The sequence below is a fragment of the Triticum dicoccoides genome, chromosome 1A, assembly GCF_002162155.2.
Source record: "Triticum dicoccoides isolate Atlit2015 ecotype Zavitan chromosome 1A, WEW_v2.0, whole genome shotgun sequence".
Classification (NCBI taxonomy): Eukaryota; Viridiplantae; Streptophyta; class Magnoliopsida; order Poales; family Poaceae; genus Triticum; species Triticum dicoccoides.
Genome location: NC_041380.1, coordinates 504,956,079 through 504,965,384, shown reverse-complemented (window position 1 = coordinate 504,965,384; position 9,306 = coordinate 504,956,079).

Sequence of the window (9,306 nt, the reverse complement as noted above, 5' to 3'; positions counted from 1 at the left end):
GAGAATACTCAAGGATCCCAGATGCTTGATGTTCAAGAGGAGAGATGCCACATGTCTTTTTGGGGGAAAGACATGTTCATATGTACTCATTTGAATTAAGTTCTATTCATATCTTTCAGCTCTGATTTTCTGTTCCCTATCTTCTCCCAATATCCCATGTCAGATTCAGGGGGAGCAAGACATCTAAGGGAAAGAAATCAGTCAAATTCATTGCATATCTTTATTCTTGGGGACATGTTGAATCCAATGTGGTACCTTGTACTCACTCTCTACATGTCATCCCAGTCTTGGCATTCTTGTGGTTTCTTTTGTTTGCTCTGGCTAGTGGATGTACCTGTGTTATCTAACTTTGTTTGTGCAGGTTCATTCCATCCTAAGCCAACTCAAGACCACAAGGTAAGTATATGCATCAAAATCATGAGTATGAGGAGTTCTTGCTTATGTACATATTGTTTGCAAGAAGGACTCATGAGCATGAAGGTATTTTCCTTGATAATCTTTTGCTCTGATGCATATGGCTAAGATACATGTAACACATTGCCTACTCTGTCATGGTTATGCTCTCACATGCCTCTATATTTCATATTTACACGAGTGCATACATGTAGGGGGAGCCTATGCTTGTTACATGTCCTTCCAAAGCTTTACTTCCTGTTCTTTATATCTTTATCTAAAGCTTTGATGTATGTTGCCATCAATTACCAAAAAGGGGGGGAATGAAAGCACAAGTGCTCCCTAGGTGGTTTTGGTAATTGATGACAACATATCTCTTGTTGGACTAATGTTTCTATCTAGTATGTTTCAGATAAGTTCAACAATGGAGTGGCATGGACTAAAGGTTGTGGGAACTCCTTCAAGATGCTAGGGACAAAGGATTGGCTAAAGCTTCAAGCTCAAGACTCTTCATTTTACATTTTAGTGATCCAAGATCACATTGAGTCCATAGGAAAAGCCAATACTATCAAGGAGGGATGAGGTGTTGCTTAATGAGCCTCTTGCTTCATGTGCTTAATGATATGCTCCAAAATCCTCAGCTACTTTCCCACTTCCACATATGACCTAAACCCAAAGCCAAACTCGGACCTACCGATTATTCCTATCCGGCGCCACCGAGTTTCACCTATCATAGCCACTGCCAGAAACCCTAATCAGCTCGGTCTCACCGATGGGATCTCGGTCTCACCGAAATGGGCTTGCAAACTCTCTGTTACCTATTGCAATATTTTCGGTCCCACCGAGATATGCAATCGGCCCCACCGAGTTTGTTTGGGCAACTCTTTGTTTCACTTATTACCCAAATCGGTTCCACCGAGTTTGAGTAATCGGTCAAACCGAGTTTTGGATTTTCCCTAACCCTAGCACATCGGTCCCACCGAGTTGATCCAGTCGGTCCCACCGAAATCTCTAACGGTCACTAGGTTTACTATTTCGGTCCGACCGAGTCTGTTGATTCGGTCCCACCAAGATTGGAAAACCATGTGTAACGGTTGGATTTTGTGTGGATGCTATATATACCCCTCCACCTCCTCTTCATTCGAAGAGAGAGCCATCAGACTAAGCCTACACTTCCAGCATCCTATTTCTGAGATAGAACTACCTACTCATGTGTTGAGGCCAAGATATTCCATTCCTACCATATGAATCTTGATCTCTAGCTTTCCCCAAGTTGCTTTCCACTCAAACCTTCTTTCCACTAGATCCAAATCCTATGAGAGAGAGTCGAGTGTTGGGGAGACTATCATTTGAAGCACAAGAGCAAGGAGTTCATTACCTACACACCATTTGTTACTTCTTGGAGAGTGGTGTCTCCTAGATTGGCTAGGTGTTACTTGGGAGCCTCCGACAAGATTGTGGAGTTGAACCAAGGAGTTTGTAAGAGCAAGGAGATCGCCTACTTCATGAAGATCTACCGCTAGTGAGGCAAGTCCTTCGTAGGCGATGGCATGGTGGGATAGACAAGGTTGCTTCTTCGTGGACCCTTTGTGGGCGGTTGCTTCTTCGTGGACCCTTTGTGGATGGTTGCTTCTTCGTGGACCCTTCGTGGGTGGAGCCCTTTGTGGACTCGCGCAACCGTTACCCTTTGTGGGTGGAGCCCTCCGTGGACTCGCGCAACCGTTACCCTTTGTGGGTGGAGCCCTCCGTGGACTCGGGCAACCGTTACCCTTCGTGGGTTGAAGTCTCCATCAACGTGGATGTAGGATAGCACCACCTATCCGAACCACGGGAAAAACATCCGTGTCTCCAGTTGCGTTTGAACTCTCCAAACCCTTTCCCTTACATTCTTGCAAGTTGCATGCTTTACATTCCGCTGCTCATATACTCTTTGCATGCTTGCTTGATATGTATTGTGAATGTTGAAATTATGCCTAAACTCCACCTAAACCAAAAAAACTTAAAAATTGCAACTTTAGCATTAAGTGTCTAATCACCCCCCCTCTAGACACATCTACTTCAAGGTCCTAAAGGGAACCCCTTGATAGTTCGCCTTGATTAAAGCTTTGCCAGCAATGCCCAACATTGGTTTTACCATTTGCCACCTGGCCTCTTTTTCCCTTGGGTTTCCGGAGCCCGAGGGTCATCTTTATTTTAGCCCCCCACGGGCCAGTGCTCCTCTGAGTGTTGGTCCGAACTAGAGCCCTGTGCAGCGCCCCCTCGGGGAAACTCGAGGTTTGGTTTTAGTTGTACGGATTGCTCATCTGAGTGTGCCCAGAGAACGAGATATGTGCAGCTCCTATCGGGATTTGTCGGCACATTCGGGCGGTGTTGCTGGTTTAGTTTTGACCTGTCGAAATGTCTTGTTGTACCGGGATACCGAGTCTGATCGAAATGTCTCAGGTGGAGGTCTATTCCTTCGTTGACCGTGAGAGCTTGTCATGGGCTAAGTTGGGACTCCCCTGCAGGGATTGAACTTTTGAAAGTCGTGCCTGCGGTTATGGGCAGATGGGAATTTGTTAATGTTTGGTTGTAGATAACTTGAACCTAAATTTAATTAAAATGAATCAACCGTGTGTGTTACCGTGATGGCCCCTTCTCGGCGGAGTCCGGGAAGTGGACACGGTGTTGGAGTAATGTTTGCGCAGGATGTTCCTCTAGATTATTGCTCGCGCTTTGCCTTCTCTTCTTGCTCTCTTTTGCGAATAAGTTAGCCGCCATATATGCTAGTCGCTTGCTGTAGCTCCACATATGTTTGCCTTACCCCTTCCTATAAGCTTAAATAGTCTTGATCGCGAGGGTGCGAGATTGCTGAGTCCCTGTGGCTCACAGATACTATAACTCCAGATGCAGGTCCAGGTGTTTCCGCTCTAGGTGACGGGTACGAGCTCAAGTGGGAGTTCGACGAGGACTCTCAACGTTACTATGTCTCTTTTCCTGATGATTAGTAGTGGTGCCCAGTTGGGGTTTGATCGGGACCGTGTCGCATGTTGGGTCTTTCTTCTATTTTGGCGCCGTAGTCGGGCCATGAGTGTTTGGATGATGTATGTTATTTATGTACTTTGATGTGACGTGGCGAGTGTAAGCCAACTATGTATCTCCCCTTTTATTCTATATATTACATGGGATGTTGTGATGATTGCCTAACTTGCGACATTGCTTTCAATGCGGTTATGTCTCTAAGTCATGCCTCGACATGTGGGAGCTATAGCCGCATCGAGGGTGTTATAGACCTGCCCTCGGGCAGGCAGCCGATGCAAAACCTCGGCGGTCAGGTATCTGGCCTCCCTCAACTTCTTGATATCCTCTTCCGTAATGGAGGAGGGCATCCACCGGCCTTGAAGGCTAGATTCGGACATCATTGAAGGTCCGAAGCACCTGACCTGGGCTTTGGGTGTTAGAAATCGAGGCAGGGGCAGGATTCAATTGAGCACGGGAGGGAAAAAAGTAAAAGCCTTGTCCCTTTATAAAGAGGGTGAATATCAAGCGTCCTCTCCGTAGCCGTTTGGGACTTGCCTATAATCTAGGAGTCCTAGACACGGTTGGGTTACCCACGATCGTATTGATGAGAATCCCGTAATTAGGGGAACACAATCTCTGCTTTGACAAGACGTGTCAAGAAACCGCCTCGCGTTATGTGTGGAGCTGGTTGAAGCAAAACGGTTCGAATAAGCACCGAGCCATGGCGTGATGTCATGTTGCCAAAACGAGTCAGCTGTCGGGGGACTAATCCACGAGCACCTATGGGACCAGCGGACCGAGTCCCTTTCAGTTCGGCGGGGGCGAGGGTCGCACGAAGAGCGGATCGAGGCGAAGCACACGAGCAGTTACCCAGGTTCGGACCGCACGGATGCATAAAACCCTACTCCTGCTTTGTGGTTTGTATTGAGTTCTTGCTCGGGAGCGCGGAGTGCTACAGTACACACCAACAGCTAACGAGACCGAGCGTGAGTGTTCTCCCCCTCCTCTACGTTGCGCATGGGCCTCCTTTTATGTGCTCAAGGGGTCACCGACAGGTGGCAACGTAGACAAGGGTAAAAATGGAAAGGTGTTGCGGTTGGTATAGCTACCTGCTACAGTGTATCATACCAAACTCTGACGGCAGGGGACAAGGGCATTAAATGCACGTCTGCGTCGCCTAAATAGTGCAAAAGGGACCGTCAGGGACGCCACCGCTCGCCACGATGGTAATCTTGTCAGTGCCGCTTGCCACCGCGCACCGCTGGCTGCATAGCCTCCCGCCACGTACGCCTGGAAGGGTCCCAGAGCGACACATTGGTGGATGTGCTGGAGCGCGGGCACAGAGTGGTGGCTTGCCGCGGCAAGCGCCTTGCCGCGGTCGTTGTCTTGTCGCGTCCGGGAGCTTGTCGCTCACCGGGCCTTGCCGGGACGCGTGGCGCATCGCGGCAAGTTCCTTGAGATGCCTTGGTTGTCCTTCCCAGCAAGCTCCTCTTGCCGGGGTATTGTCTCCTTGGCTTGGATACTTTGTCCTTGAATGGCTCCAAAGGAACCACGAAGGACCTTGGCGGTCACCCGGCAAGCCTTGCCGCGGGATGCTGCGACTGCCCGTGCACAAGTTCGGGATACTAGGGTACCCCTACTCTAGTACACCGATAGGAGCCCCCGGGCCTGGGCCATACACGGTGCCGAGCACTGTTGGGCCAGGCCCAAAACAGGGCACGGGCATGCGTGGCCTGGGTTACGCCGTATCTCTCTCCGTATCCACCGCGCCCTCCCCAAACGGCATGCGTTGAATGCGGCGTCGTGGGAGAGATCGTGGGTGATTTCTTTATTCGGTAAGGCGGAACGTCCGCCCCCTCCCTCTTTATAAGCATGGGAAACAGGGGTAGTTCGCCCATTCGCCGGTTGCTACTCCAATCTCGGAAACTTTCGTCGCTCCCTCGTCTTCCCAAAGCTGAAAGAGAGAAGCGCCCCGCCCCCCATCGCCACCAGCACCACCAACGCCGTCGACCTCCTCCACTACTTCCGCCATGGCTCCGAGAGCCGACAAAGGGAAGGTTGTGAAGTCGACCGAGGCGCAGCGGCTTGCGGCGCTGCGAAAGGAGCAGGCAATCTTCCCCCCCAAGCTCGCCGCGAGGGAGCTGAGGGAGAATTACTACCTCTTCTGGTCGACGGAGACGCGAGCGCATCCGCGCACGAAGGTACTTCCAGCCACCGCTTGGAAAACGGCTCCAAATGGATATCCTTTCTTCGCCTTGTTCTTCTACTGCGGGCTCTGCCCGCCTTTCTCTGAGTTTTTCTGCGATATTATGAACACCTACGGGTTCCGCCTCCTTGACTTCACCCCCAATGCTGTTCTGACCATGGCAATTTTCGCACATCTCTGCGAAAACTTTGTCGGAGTCTATCCCAATGTAGCCCTTTTTCGCCACTTCTTTATGCCCCGAGTAGAGAGAGGAGAGCCTTTATCCGGCGGAATCGCCTGGATCTCGAGGGTCGGCAAGAAGGACACTTATCTGGAGGGAGAGTTCTGCGGCAAGTGGGAGGAATGGAGAGCAGACTGGTGCTGGATTGTCGAGGAGAACCCGTAGCCGTTTACTGCCCGGCGCCAAGCCCCAGTAGCACGCGACAACGATTGGAGTGACGTGGCCCCGGAAGACGATAGGCTGAAGATTGTCGTCACCCGGATCCAACGCCTTAGGCTTGCCGGGCTCACTGTAGGCGCTGTTGGCGTAGATTTTCTTCGCCGCCGCATCGCCCCCCTGCAGGAACGGGGGAGACCCGCCTGGGAGTTCAAGAATGTGGCGGATATCATGAGGCTGCGTCCGGGCCTCAACTTCAACTTCACTGTTCTGGAGCTTAACGCGATGCTCCAGGAGCTGTTCAAGTACGACCCTGAACATCCCGAAGTGTTCAGGTTGCCGAAGGGTGTCGTTCCGCTGTGCAACAACTCCGCGCTCAACCGCATTCGTGCAATGATGCCGCTGTGCGATTCGCATGGAATTGTCCCAACTTGGCAAGAGCCTACAGACGACGTCGTGCAGGAGTTCTTTGACGGCTTGGTGGAAGTGGCGGTCCGCTCCGATGAAAAGAATAGCCTCACCTGCGACACCACCGATGCGGAGATGACACGCATCGCCACTAGGCTGGAAGAGGCGGCGGCAGCCGCAGCCGCGGGCGAATTTTGATTTACCGTGGAGGAGGCAGAGGCAGCAGAGGCAGCAAGCCGTGCTGAGCGAGGGGAACTCATTGGCGAGAAGGAGCTTGCCGGGCATGACGTCGGGTCGAGCGAGCCCGCCGAGGATACGAGCGGCTCGCTGGAGATCAACTCCTCTTCCTCCTCATCTTCAGGCAGCTCGCCACAAGCAGAGCCTCCATCCCCACCAAGAAGGCGTCTCCGCAAGGCCGGGGATGTAGAGGGGCGGCGGGCGAGTCAACAGTCGCCGCGCCGCGCGACACGCTCCACCGTGGCAAGCACTGTTGCCGCGGGAGCACCTCATGCTGCTGCGGCAACTGGAGCGGAGTCCACCCGGACCACCGCTTCTGCTCCTGCCGCTTCTCACGCCGCGGCGGCAGCCGGAGCGGGGTCGTCTCAGACCACCGCCACTGTTCCCGCCAAGCGGCCAAGGGAAACCACTCCTCCGCCTCCTCGAGCCGGACGTGAGCCGGACTTCGACTTCTCCGCGTTCAGCTCCGACGAGGAAGAAGAAGAGTAAGATTCTCTTGTTGTACTTGTAGTTCTTCAATTCTTGCTGTTTTGTCTTGTATCTCATTTGCTTTACTCTGAACTTATTCCTTTTTAGGACTCTAGCCCAGAGAGCAGCAAAGAGAGCCAAGGTCCCGGTGATTTTCATCGAGGACGAACCCACCGCGACAGCAGGGGTTGCGTCCGAGACAACCTTGCCGGACCCGGCAACTGTTCTCCAGAGCAGCCCCCAGTGTAAGTATATGGTTCGCTTTCCGCTGTTAGGCGCGCTTGGATACTCTTTCTTTGCTGACATCTGACTGTTGGTTTGTGTAGGAGCAGAGCAGCCCCACCAGGAGCGCCCGGAGGCCGCCCCCGAAATGCCAAAGGAGAGTCCTCCGGCAAGGGAGAGTTCTCCGGCAAGGGACAGCACCAGCGTCCCCCCGGCGGCGGAGACTGCGACTGCCGAACCCATTACAGGTAATCTTCTCTTCAAAGCTTCCCTTGGGTTCTTCTTCTTTTTGGGTATTTGCTTGACTTTTCTCACTTTTCCGGCCATCAGACCCATTTGCTGCGGAGCCGATGGAGACCGAGGTTGCTGCCGATGACGCTGCTGCCACTGAAGAAGCAGCCGGCGCTGATGATCCCGCCGGTGACGAGGCCGCCAAAGCTGCCGCCGTAGCAGCTGGCGAGGGGTCTGGCGATCGCACTGACGACCCTGAGGCCGCAGGAGCGCCAGGTGCTACGTCGACCGCCGACCCGTCCGCCACTGCCGCAGCGCCAGGCTCCAAAGAGCCCCAGCCAGGCGTCTACTTGAAGGCCGGCGATGGCGTCTTCATCAACCTCCCCTGGGCGTCAAGCTCCAGGGCGCCGGTCGAGGGAGAGAGCTTTGATGGAGAGGTGCTCGCCTCCGCTGGGCTGACGCTAGTTGATGCACCGAGCAGCAGCAGTGGCGAGCCTGAGGAGGAGCGGCTGCTGTGGGAGCTGTTGTTGCTCTACCGCGCGCGGCAAGCCAAGCTGGAATCCCGTGAGGCGCTTGTCGCGAAGGCGGGAGCGGACATCAAGAAGCGTGCGGAGGAGCTCCGGGGTCTCAACCAGGAAGCTCTCCGGTCCCTGGCAGAGGAGCGGGAGCAACTCGCCGAAGAGCAGAAGGCCTTCTTCCTCGAGAAGGCCGAAGTTGAAGAGCAACAGCGGCTTGCCGCTGAGAAGTTGTCTGCGCAGGAGGGCGAGCTGGTGCAGCAGAAAGTTAACCTCGACAGCCATGAGGAGGAGCTTGCCGCGCATGAGCAAAAATTCGGCAGAGCCCTTAAGCAAGCAGAGGATGCTGCCGCAGTTGCCGAGGCCGCCAAGAAGGAGCTGGAGACGAAGGTGGCGCAGCTGGAGGCCGATCTCAAGGCGAGTGGTGAAGAGCTTCCCGCGCTCAAGCGTGAGCGGGAGAAGGACGCCCACAGCAACTCAGAGCTGCAGGTTCGTCTCGCCGAGAAGGGCAAAGAGCTTAGCACCGCCAAGGACTCCAACACAGATCTTGAGTTGAAGCTGACCACTTTGACCAAGACGCTGGACGGCGCCAGGGAGCAGGAGGTGGCCTTGAAGGAGGAGATCAAGGCCGACAAGGCGCTGCTGGCGAGTGCTGCCGCCGCCCAGAATGCTTTTAGGGAGAATGTGGAGCACTGGACGGAGGGTCTCGTGAAAGCTGCCGCAGATATCGACAGGGAGCTGGCGTAGCTGGGGGTGGAGGATCTTGGGTATCCCTCTGATGAGAACCTCCAACCCAGCGCCAAGCTCACCTTGTTCTTCAAAGGCGTGGCGACGGCCCTCCAGTGGCTCCGGGAGAAGGTCCCAAAGCAGCTGGCCAATGAGTCACGCAAGATCTGCGCGGGAGCTGTTCAAAAGGTGTTGGTGAAGGTGGCCTTCCGCAACCCGGGCCTCAACCTCACCAACGTCCTCAAGACCCTGCCGCCGGATGCTAATCTAGAGGCGCTCAAGACCCTTGTCGCACCCATTGTGGACAAGGTGAGCGGGATCAAGAGATTGAGGGCGATCGCGTAGACTAGGCCGCCCGTTTTCTTCTTTTCTTGTCGCTGCTGGTCATGTTATGAGAACAATCTGTTAGAGCCGCGACAAGCTACCTTGTAATATAACTCTATTCCGGGTGATGATTGCAATGTTATTCCCTTTACTTGATTCCTCCCTTTGTATGTTTTTTCCCTACGCTTTTAGGGAACTTG